Source organism: Arachis hypogaea, chromosome 6 (genome assembly GCF_003086295.3).
Source record: "Arachis hypogaea cultivar Tifrunner chromosome 6, arahy.Tifrunner.gnm2.J5K5, whole genome shotgun sequence".
Taxonomy (NCBI): Eukaryota; Viridiplantae; Streptophyta; class Magnoliopsida; order Fabales; family Fabaceae; genus Arachis; species Arachis hypogaea.
This window is the reverse complement of record NC_092041.1, coordinates 87,433,950-87,446,673: the sequence shown is the minus strand read 5'-3', so window position 1 is coordinate 87,446,673 and position 12,724 is coordinate 87,433,950.

Genomic DNA, 12,724 nt, shown 5'->3' with positions numbered 1-12,724 from the left:
TAGAAAAAGAACTTTCAGTTTCTCAAAGAAATAGCGATCCGGTATTCAAGTTAAAGGCTCCTATTTTATTATTAAGTATAGAATTCATCTTAATATCCTAGTTATTAGAGTCGCGCAGTCGAAAGAGTGACATTTTAGTAGTAAGGATGTTACAATGATTATATACATAATTTTATTAAACGTGGTATTTTGTATAATTGAAACTAGAATTTCAGTAATTTATGAATAGTAAAAATTATATGATTTAATTTAAGTGATTAATACTTTACTAAACATAATATTTTGAGTTATTAATTATGAATAATTTATGACTTATTTTATTGGATTTTTATTTTTAAAAACTATTTTGTTGAAGATATTTAAATTAATTTTTATGATACCCTGAGTTTACATTAATTAAGATTATTATATAATTTTGTTATAATCATATATTTTACGTAATTGAAATTATAATTTTAGTAATCTATTAATAATGAATATTTTATAATTTTATAATGAATATTTTATAATTTTAGTAATCTATTAGTAACTCGTATATATTATTATTTGTGTTTTAATATATCTAATTTTCATAGTTATCCGGTAAAGATATTTATAACTTAAATCACTAACTCAGCAGTTTTATAACTTGACACGTGGCCTAAGTTTGACACCTAATCCCCATTGTTTTCATTAATCATCATCATCAACATCTCATTCTTCCAATAATTTGGCCGAAGCCAAGGAAAGAAGATAGAGAGAACGTGAAACTCCCATGGCACCTCCGAGCTTCCAATCTTAATTTTTGAGATCCGTAATTTCCGTAAAAAATCTAAACCAATTAAAGTGTTTGCATTTTTTTTTCTTCACAATGCTACCACTTTTTACAGAGAAAAATCAACGGTGAAGTTGTTGCTCTCTCATGCATGGTTCGGTCAAAGGTGATATTGGTGGAATAGCCGATTTTTTATGTTTTCTTCAATTTCTTGTTCAGAAGCCTTCTTTCGAACTTTGGTTGTTATAATTTTTATACAGAGGTAGGGTTAGTAATTTTATAATAATTAAATGTGTTCTTGATGAGTGATTGTTAATTGGATGTTTGTAGCTTGAAATTGAATGATTTTATGTTTAAATTTTATTATATATCATTGATTTAGTGCTATAGGTTTCTGTTTTGAAAAGGCTTCCTAACTGATCTATGGTTGGAAGATCAAAATTAAAAGCTACAAAAAATTGGTAACCAAAAAATTCGAAAACAGATTTAAAAACAAGTATATATTTTGAAAGATCACAAGAGAAGATTTTAGTTGTGAAAAGAGTGTTTGTCACTGACACAAATAGTATTTTTGAATATGAAAATGTAGTTTGATAAAAGATTGAGGTTAAAAATAGTAATTATATAAGTTTTGGGGTATTTTGAGTAAAAGGTAAAAGTTTCAGAGTGAAACAGATATTTTATAAGAGTTCAGAATTATTTCTAAAAATATGAGACTAAATTAGTAATTTTATAAATATGAAGTTAAATTAGTAATTTTATAAAATGGGTTAAAAAGTAAAATATTTAACAAGGTTGAGATTTAAAATAGAATTTCTAAAAGTTAAGAATAAAACCCCACAAACTGATTTTGATATTAAAATAAAAATATTAAATATTACTAATATTTAAGTAATATTATTATTTTTATTAATTTAACTAGTATATTTTTATTAGTATATTTTTATTAAAGTTATTATTTTTTTACCAAATAACAAAAAAGATAAAATAATAAGATTTTTTAAAAGTGTTAGAAATATAGAGTTAAATTGAGAATCTTTTTATTCTCCTTTCATAAGACATTTAGAGAAAGGTGAGAGAAGAGTGTGAAGATAATTTGAAATATTGAAAACTAGAAAGTAAACGAATAAAGAAAAAAAATGATTAAAGAGATCTCTGCCACAAGAGAGCAGAGCACCAAAAAAGAGTGTATTAACTAAAGGGATATCTGCCACATGAGAGCAGATCTTTGCCACAGGAGAGCAGATGCTAAAGATAAAAATACTATTGTGAACTATTACAACACATTTAAAAATCACATTGTATACAACCTAGCCGTAAGACTTATATGCATACCGTATGCATCTGGAAAGCCATATCTGGGACTCGTGTCTGGATAATGTCGGGAGCGAGTAGACAATTGACACATGAGCTCATGACCTGCGTAGGCCTAGACATGCATCATGCTTGTTTGTGCATATCTCTGTGTTGTGTAATTCTGTGATTGTATGTGTGCTATATGATTGATTGAATTCTGTGTTCTTTTATTTATTATGTTTGTATATGTCCTGTTGTTAACTACTATTGGCTATCTATTGAAGATTGTATGTAATTTCTGTTGTGGGATTGTTGTGTAACAAAGAATAAAATAAACCTAATTATCCACCCCGACCCTACTAAGAACTCTCCAGTTCTTACCTCCTATTTCCACCCCTTTTAGCTACATGAGTGAAGGCTTATTGCGAAGTTGCAGGAGTATAGAAGAATATGTTTGTAAGTTGAGTTGTTGTTAGAATTTAATTATTTTCCCTTGCCTTGTTAGTTGAAGTTTTATTTAGAGGTGTAGATTTTGTAATTGGTTTTATATGTATTATTATATGTATTATTAATATTAAGTATGTGAATATGTGTTATTTGTTCTTGAAAAAAAAGTTTTAATATTTTAGTAAAACTGTCAACAGATTATCGCATAAAGGCTTAATATTAAATAGATAATAAAAGAATTAGGTTAGTAACGCCTTATTTTTAGTATAATCATGACGTAATGAAAGTTGGGTCGTTACCTTTCTTTTTGTTATAAAATCGGCTGATACGTTAAAAAGCTGGCTGGAAGAGATGTATTGTTAATTGCCTAGATTTTCTCATCTCCAAAACAAAAGATAAAAGTTCAAAAACAATCGCACATTTACACCACAATATATCGGTTCATCAGTTGAGATTCGTCTATATTTAATACTCAACAAAGATTGAAATTTTTACTAAATCAAATAGTGTTACAAGATAATATTTAGAATATTTTTAAATTATCTTAGATTTACAAATTTAAAATATTTTAATATTATATTTTTAACTTAAATTTTAATTAAAATTAATAAATCTAATAATCTTAGATACTCTTCCATAAAACTTTTTGAGAATAAACTGATAATCATTAATATTTTAAACTGGTGATTACTACTATTTTCATAATATTTTTTTAAGTAGAGTAGGCCGACTCACCTAATTTAGTAGTAATAAGTTTTGACAGCATAAAATGAAATTGGACAGAGTTACCCATTTGTCATCTTAAAAGAGGCTCATGTTTTTGGATATTTGGTAATTGTTGGTGTAATATCTTATTATTTGTGGATATTGTGGTGTTTTACAAGATTTTAGGGGCTAATAATACGCAGGGTGCAAATTGCTTTAAGCAAATTTTTTTAAAAAACAAAAACACAATACAAGGGCGTATTGCATTTTTAAATATTTAAAAAGACAATACAATGAGGACATATTGTATTAATTTAATATTAAACACACAATACAAAAGGGGCATATTGTGTTAATTTAATATTAAACTGACAATACAAGAAGGCGTATTATCAGTACGCATGGAGCGGATTGACATTACAAAGGGGGCATATTGTATTTTTCAGATTAAAAAATATACCTCAAGTATTATAAAGAAAGAACGAATTTCTCAAGTTGAGTGTGAGTGTGAGAGTGTTTTATTCCATTGAGAGAGTAAGAGAATAAAAATGAAAGGAGGTGTTAGTTTGAAAATATATAATAATGGTCAAATCTTTCACCAAACATTTAAGGGTGTGAGTTTTGTATGTGAAAATCTATATGATATTATTCCTTTTGCAATAATATACGAGGAATTTAAGATTATACTTTGTTAATGTGTTGATAATCAAGTGTTAAAGAGAGTCATAAATATTCTTTACAGACAGCTTGTGTTAGTATTTGGTGGTTTCGTTCAGTTTCAAATAATGTATGTGGTCGATAATGCAAGTATGCAAGGGACATTTTCAATCTAACAGCAAATACAGGCACAAGTGTCATTTATCGAGTTGTATGTTAAGTTTGAAGAAGTAGTTGAGGTTGATTTACCAGAGTCTAACATCGACTAGATAGTTTATAACAGTGAAAGCGAAGAGGAATTTGAGGTCAATTATCATATTGTTGGTCCAACTAAAGATATGGACGAAGATGATATCATAACCGAGCCTGACGTTGCAGATGTGGCAAACGCTTTAGTGAGCCAATATCTGTCTGGAGAGCCTTTTTCATGTACGCTTTCGATCTAGACGCTATAAATGCACCAGAGTTTTCTGAGTTTGTCAATGCAGGTAAGTAGTCTGCTTTTTTATTGTTATTAGTATTATAATAATTATTATTAGCCTTAATTATACGCATTATTATTATTATTATTATTATTATTATTATTATTATTATTAGTCAGAATAATTTTAAGGTGGTTCAGGATATTAGGATACTGACACGGGTGTTTAAAGCATTTAGGAGCTGCAATAGGTATAATGCCAAACTGTATCATGAATTTATTTTCAAGGCTAGTAATGCTGCTATCCAAAAATTCTGACACCGACATACCATCTATCAAGACTCCAAATATCATTGCAACATCCTCCAAAATATATCTAAATAATACTTTGACCTAACTTATACCAAACTAACTAACACTAAGTTTAATATTTTTAATACATTTAAATAATATAATAATATGTCAAAATATATATATTTATAAACAATAATTTATATATTAAATACATATTAAAATAATATAAAATATATTTAAATAAAATAAATTTATAAATTTCTTCCATATATATTTTATAAAATATTATATTTAAATATATTGAATTTAAACATATAGTTCAATTTTAAAAGAAAATCTATACATATATTAAATTTTGTCAATATATTTTTCTACATTTCAATTTTAAAGACATATTTACATATATTTAAATATATTTATATATTTTTATATATAGTTAATTATTAAATATATTTAAACATATATTTGCAATAATATATTATATAAAATATTGTTAATATATTTAAATAATACATATTTAATATTTTTTCACCATCTCAAAATATATCTAAATAAAATCTTAATCTAACTAATATTATATAACTAAATAAAACTAAGTTTAACATTTTTATACTATTAATTAACTAATTAGCATAAATTAATTGTAAAAAATAAATATTTATTTTTATCCACAAATATTTAAAAAATTTAACTAGGTAAAAAATAAAAAAATACAAATAAAATACTTACTTGGTAGTGCAATGTTGACGAAGATTAGATGAAAAAGATGTTGGTTTTTGATGATGGTAAAAACTACTGCTGATAATGGTATGGTAGTGAAAAATATAATGTTCGGTATGAGAGGGAAAGGAAGGATAAGGTTAGAATGTGGGGAAGGAAAGAGAGGCGCATTGTGAGAAGAGTGAGACTATGCACTTCATTTGGTATCATTAACAGCAACGAAGTCACGGAGAGGGGCAATGCGCCACGTGTCGACCAAGCAAGTATGTTTGGGGGGCGGATTGTTAGAACAATACAAGGGGGCAGATTCTTCTTCCGTCAGAATGGTGCCTCCAGCATTGTAAATTCCGTAAATTTAGCGAATAATTAATTAATTAATTAATTTTTTATAAAAAATTAGAAATATGAATTTTATTGTTTAATAAAATAGAGATAATTAAAATAAGAATTTTAAAATTAATTTCAAAGAATTTGGTCTAAAATTGGACCGAACGGGCTAAACCAATTGAACCGGGTTCACATTGGGCCCAAAACCCAACCCATTTAATCCTTTCTTCCCCCTCACAGCCACAACGCTTCTATTTTCATTTGCGAAAAGGAAATCCACGGTGAGAAGAGAGAAGAGTAAGAGAAACCTTAATTCATACTCCACTTTCAACTTCAAACCCTTGTAACTTTTAATCCGGAGCTCTGATTGATAAGCCGTTTACGGTCACGCATTTGTCTCGGAGTCCTCTTCAATTTTATTTAAACAAAAAGGTATGTCTTTCTCAAATTCGTGCCCATTTCTCTGTGCCCCCTTTTTGTGTGAAATTAGTTTGAGATTTGAGTAATTTTGTTGATTTTGGGTGGTTTAGGTGTAATCTAACATTGGATAATTGTTGGATTATACTCCAATCATCAATAGATAAGGTAATACAATTATAAATTCTTGTGTTTTGTCCAATTTTGTGTGCCCTAGTGTTAAAATTGTTCAATTGTATGAACTAGTTTGAGTTTATGTTGAATTAGAGTTGAAATTGTCAAATTGGAGTTCTTGGAGCAATCTTTGGTGGCTGAAATCATTGGAGTTGATTGGGTCTTGGCTGCGGAATTTTGGGTGTTGGAGGCTTATGAGTTTGCTTAATTGAGTTACCTTGGATATACGAGAAAATCGGCGAAGGTATGATTTAGGTTTCTCGTATTTGATATATAATGTCTTGTGAAAACTTAGGCTAGACAACTTAGGATAAGTTGAATTATAAGTGTTGCAATTTGACTGGTAGTCTAGTTGGCAATGCATGTTTGATTTGAGGAAGAATGATAAATTTGCTTGTTTGATGTATGAATGTAGGTTATGTGGTGAAAGGTTGATGAATGATGATAAATGAGAATAATGGACATGCATATATGATCATTAGTGATTACATGGGTATAATTGATTATGGTAGAATATGGGGATTTTTTGGAGCTGAAATGGTATGTTGTAGTGATGTTTGCATGTTTTGAATGTTGATATTGAGTTTGAGTAGGTGATAATAGAGGTTTATGAACTTTTGTGAAAATCTGATTTTTGGCCGCATTTTGGCGAGCCATAACTTGGCTTCCGGACCCACAAATTGTTTCAAACCTATTTCATATGAACATTGGGTCTGTGAAGTTTACGTTGTTCAAATAACGGATGAAAAATGTTTTAAAATGAAAAAGTTATGCACATCGGAGGTTTGGTATGTAAAGTTGAAATTCTGCAGACTTAACCAATTTTTTTAACTAATTTGCAATGTATGTGGTGCACGAAATTGTGATCATCAACAATGGTGCCCAAAAACTTGGTAGCGCTCTCAAACGTGAATCACACTTAGTCACAACTCCGCACAACTAACCAGCAAGTGCACTGGGTCGTCCAAGTAATACCTTACATGAGTAAGGGTCGATCCCACGGAGATTGTTGGTATGAAGCAAGCTATGGTCATCTTGTAAATCTCAGTTAGGCGGATAGTAAATGTTATGGAGTTTTCGAATATTAAATAAATAATAAAGCAGAAAATAAAGATAGAGTTACTCATGTAATTCAATGGTGGGAATTTCAGACAAGTGTATGGAGGTGCTTGTCCCTGTTGGATCTCTACTTTCCTACTGCTTTTATCCAACCCTTCTTACTCCTTTCCATGGCAAGCTGTATGTAGGGCATCACCGTTGTCAATGGCTACATCCCATCCTCTCAGTGAAAAAGGTCCAAATGCTCTGTCACAGCACGGCTAATCATCTGTCGGTTCTCGATCATGTTGGAATAGAATCCCTTGATTCTTTTGCGTTTGTCATCACGCCCAACAATCGCGAGTTTGAAGCTCGCCACAGTCATTCAATCCCGGAATCCTACTCGAAATAGCACAGACAAGGTTAGACTTTCCAGATTCCCATCAATGCCGTCATCAATTCTAGCTTATACCACGAAGATTCTGATTAAGGAATCCAAGAGATATGCGCCCGTCTAAGGTAGAACGAAAGTGGTTGTCAGTCACGCGTTCATAGGTGAGAATGATGATGAGTGTCACGGATCATCACATTCATCATGTTGAAGTGCAACGAATATCTTAGAATAAGAACAAGCGGAATTGAATAGAAAATAGTAGTAATTACATTGAAACTCGAGGTACAGCAGAGCTCCAAACCCTTAATCTATGGTGTGTAGAAACTCCACCGTTGAAAATACATAAGCAATGAAGGTTCAGGAATGGCCGAATGGCCAGCGCCCCCAAACGTGATCAATAGTCTCCTAAGATGAATAATAAAATAAAACTGAGACCAAAGATATCTAATACAATAGTAAAACATCCTATTTATACTAGACTAGCTACTAGGGTTTACAGAAATAAGTAATTAATGCAGAAATCCACTTTCGGGGCCCACTTGGTGTGTGCTTGGGTTGAGCTTGAGCTTTACACTTGCAGAGGCTTCTTTTGGAATTGAACGCCAATTTGTAACATATTTTTGGCGTTCAACTCTGGTTCGTGACGTGTTTCTGGCGTTTGACTCTAGAATGCAGCATGGAACTGGCGTTGAGCGCCAGTTTACATCGTAAAATCTCGAATAAAGTATGGACTATTATATATTGCTGGAAAGCTCTGGATGTCTACGTTCCAACGCCATTGAGAGCGGCTATTTGGAGTTCTGTAGCTCCAGAAAATTCATTTCTAGTGCAGGGAGGTCAAAATCCAACAGCATCAGCAGTCCTTTGTCAGCCTTCTTATCAGAGTTTTGCTCAAGTCCCTCAATTTCAGCCAGAAAATACCTGAAATCAGAGAAAAACACACAAACTCATAGTAAAGTCCAAAAATGTGAATTTAGCATAAAAACTAATGAAAACATCCCCTAAAGTAACTATATCCTATTAAAAACTACTTAAAAATAATGCCAAAAAGCGTATAAATTATTCGCTCATCACAATACCAAACTTAAATTGTTGCTTGTCCCCAAGCAACTGAAAATCAATTAGGATAAAAAGAAGAGAATATACTATAAATCCCAAAATATCAATGAATATTAATTCTAATTAGATGAGCGGGACTTGTAGCTTTTTGCTTCTGAACAGTTTTGGCATCTCACTTTCTCCTTTGAAGTTTAGAATGATTGGCATCTATAGGAACTTAGAATTTTAGATAGTGTCATTGATTCTCCTAGTTAAGTATGTTGATTCATGAACACAGCTACTTTTATGAGTCTTGGCTGTAGCCCTAAGCACTTTATTTTCCAGTATTACCACCGGATACATAAATGCCATAGACACATGACTGGGTGAACCTTTTCAGATCGTGACTCAGCTTTGCTAAAGTCCCCAGTTAGAGGTGTCCAGAGCTCTTAAGCACACTTTTTTTGCTTTGGATCACGACTTTAACCACTCAGTCTTAAGCTTTTCACTTAGACCTACATGCCACAAGCATATGGTTAGGAACAGCTTGATTTAGCTGCTTAGGCCTGAATTTTATTTCCTTGGGCCCTCCTATCCATTGATGCTCAAAGCCTTGGATCCTTTTTATCCTTGCCTTTTGGTTTTAAGGGCTATTGGCTTTTTTTGCTAGATTTTTCTTTTTCTTTCTATTTTTTTCGCTAAAATTTTTTTTCAAGCTTTTGCTTTTTTACTGCTTTTTCTTGTTTCAAGAATCAATTTTCATAATTTTTTATATTGTCAATAACATTCTCTTTGTTCATCATTCTTTCAAGAGCCAACAATTTTAACATTCATAAACAACAAGATAAAAAATATGCATTGTTCAAGCATTCATTCAGAAAACAAAAATTATTGTCACCACATCAATATAATTAAACTAAATTCATGGATAATTTCAAAATTCATGTACTTCTTGTTCTTTTGAATTAGAAACATTTTTCATTTAAGAGAGGTGAAGGATTCATGGAATTATTCATAGCTTAAAGACATAGTTATTACTTACTAATGATCATGTAATAAAGACACAAACATAAACATATAGCATAAAATCGAAAAAGCAGAAAAAAAATAAGAACAAGAAATGAGTCTACCTCAGTGATGGTGGCGCCTTCTTGAAGGACCAATGGTGCTTTGAGCTCCTCTATGTCTCTTCCTTGCCTTTGTTGCATGATCCCTAATGATTTTGGTGCTCCTATCTTTAGTTGCTCCCAATAATTGTGTGGAGGAAAATGTATCCCCTGAGGTATCTCAGGGATTTCTTGATGAGGGAATTCCTCATGCTCTCTTGATGTGCAGTCAAATGCTCTATTACTGAGCTATGGACCCTTGAGATGAATCTCTCCATCTCCCATGACTCAGAGGTGGAAGCAATTGTCTTTCCTTTTTCTTCTTCTTTTTTTGTTAGGTTTCTCTAGCCTTAGGTGCCATCAATGGCTATGGAAAAGCAAAAAGCTATGCTTTTACCACACCAAACTTAGAATGTTGCTCGTCCTCGAGCAAAAGAAGAAAGAATAGAAGAAGAAGAAGAAGATATGGAGGAGAGGGAGAGAGGTGTGTATTCGGCTATGTAGGGTGGGTTTGGGTGGGAAAGAGATGATGGATGTGAGTGGTGAAGAGGTAATGGGGAAGAGAGATTGATGTGATTGGTGAAGAAGAAAGAAGGTGAGTTGAGGTAGGTGGGGATCCTGTGGGGTCCACATATCCTGGGATGATCCTGTGGGGTCTACAGATCCTGGGATGATCCTATAGGGTCCACAGATCCTGAGGTGTCAAGGATTTACATCCCTGCATCAATTAGGCATGTAAAATGCCTTTGCATGCAATTCTGGCATTTAAACGCCGAAGTGATGCATGTTCTGGGAGTTCAACGCCTATGTGCAGCATGTTTCTGGCGTTGAACGCCAGTTCCATGCTTGTTTCTGGCGTTCAACGCTAGCTCTCCTCAGGGTATATTCCTGGCGTTTAAATGCCAAGATGCTGCTTGTTTCTGGCGTTTAAATGCCAGGATGCTGCTTGTTTCTGGCGTTCAACGCCAAATCCATGCTCTGTTCTGGCGTTGAACGCTAGCCAGATGCTCCTTACTGGCGTTTAAACGCCAGTAAGTCCTTCCTCCAGGGTGTGATTTTTCTTCTGCTGGTTTTGATTCTGTTTTTAATTTTAATATTTTTTATGACTCCATATGATCATGAACCTAATAAAACATAAAAGAACAATGAAAATAAAATAAAATTAGATAAATAAAAATTGGGTTGCCTCCCAATAAGCGCTTCTTTAATGTCAATATCTTGACAGTGGGCTCTCATGGAGCCACACAGGTGATCAGGTCAATGTTGTATAGTCCCAACACCAAACTTAGAGTTTGGTTGTGGGGGTTCAACACCAAACTTAGAGTTTGGTTGTGGCCTCCCAACACCAAACTTAGAGTTTGACTGTGGGGACTCTGTTTGACTCTGTACTGAGAGAAGCTTTTCATGCTTCCTCTCCATTGTTAAAGAAGATCCTTGAGCTTTAAACACAAGGTAGTCCACATTCAATTGAAGGACTAATTCTCCTCTGTTAACATCTATCACAGCTCCTGTTGTGGCTAGGAAAGGTCTTCCAAGGATGATGCATTCATCCTCCTCCTTCCTAGTGTCTAAGATTATGAAATCAGCAGGGATGTAAAGGCCTTCAACCTTTACCAACACATCCTCTACCAATCCATAAGCTTGTCTTACTGACTTGTCTGCCATTTGTAATGAGAATAAGGCAGGCTGTACCTCAATGATCCCCAGCTTCTCCATTACAAAGAGTGGCATAAGATTTATGCCTGACCCTAGGTCACACAGAGCTTTCTCAAAGGTCATGGTGCCTATAGTACAGGGTATTACGAATTTGCCAGGATCTTGTCTCTTTTGAGGTAAAGTTTGCTGAACTCATGTATCTAGTTCATTAATGAGCAAGGGAGGTTCACCTTCCCAAGTCTCATTACCAAACAACTTGGCATTCAGCTTCATGATGGCTCCTAGATATTGAGCAACTTGCTCTCCAGTTACATCTTCATCCTCTTCAGAGGAAGAATAGTCTTCAGAGCTCATGAATGGCAGAAGGAGGTTTAATGGGATCTCTATGGTCTCTATATGAGCCTCAGATTCCCTTGGGTCCTCAATAGGGAACTCCTTCTTGCTTGAGAGATGTCCCATGAGGTATTCTTCATTGGGATTCACGTCCTCTCCTTCCTCTCTAGGTTCGGCCATATTGATTATATCAATGGCCTTGCACTCTCTTTTTGGATTTTCTTCAGTATTGCTTGGGAGAGTACTAGGAGGAGTTTCAGTGATTTTCTTACTCAGCTGGCCCACTTGTGCCTCCAGATTTCTGATGGAGGACCTTGTTTCACTCATGAAACTTAAAGTGGCCTTAGACAGATCAGAGACTAAATTTGCTAAGTTAGAGGTACTCTGTTCATAATTCTCTGTCTGTTGCTGAGAAGATGATGGATAAGGCTTGATATTGCTGAGCCTGTTTCTTCCACCATTACTAAAGCCTTGTTGAGGCTTTTGTTGATCCTTCCATGAGAAATTTGGATGATTTTTCCATGATGAATTATAGGTGTTTCCATAAGGTTCACCCATATAATTTACCTCTGCCATTGCAGGGTTTTCAGGATCATAAGCTTCTTCTTCAGAAGATGCCTCTTTAGTACTGTTGGATGCATTTTGCCATCCATTCAGACTTTGAGAAATCATGTTGACTTGCTGAGTCAACATTTTGTTCTGAGCTAAAATGGCATTCAGAGCATCAATTTCAAGAACTCCCTTCCTTTGAGGCATCCCATTATTCATGGAATTCCTCTCAGAAATGTACATGAACTGGTTATTTGCAACCATGTCAATAAGTTCTTGAGCTTCTGCAGGCGTTTTCTTTAGGTGAATGGATCCACCTGCAGAATGGTCCAATGACATCTTTAGAGAACTCAGATAGACCATAATAGAATATATCTATCATTGTCCATTCTGAAAAC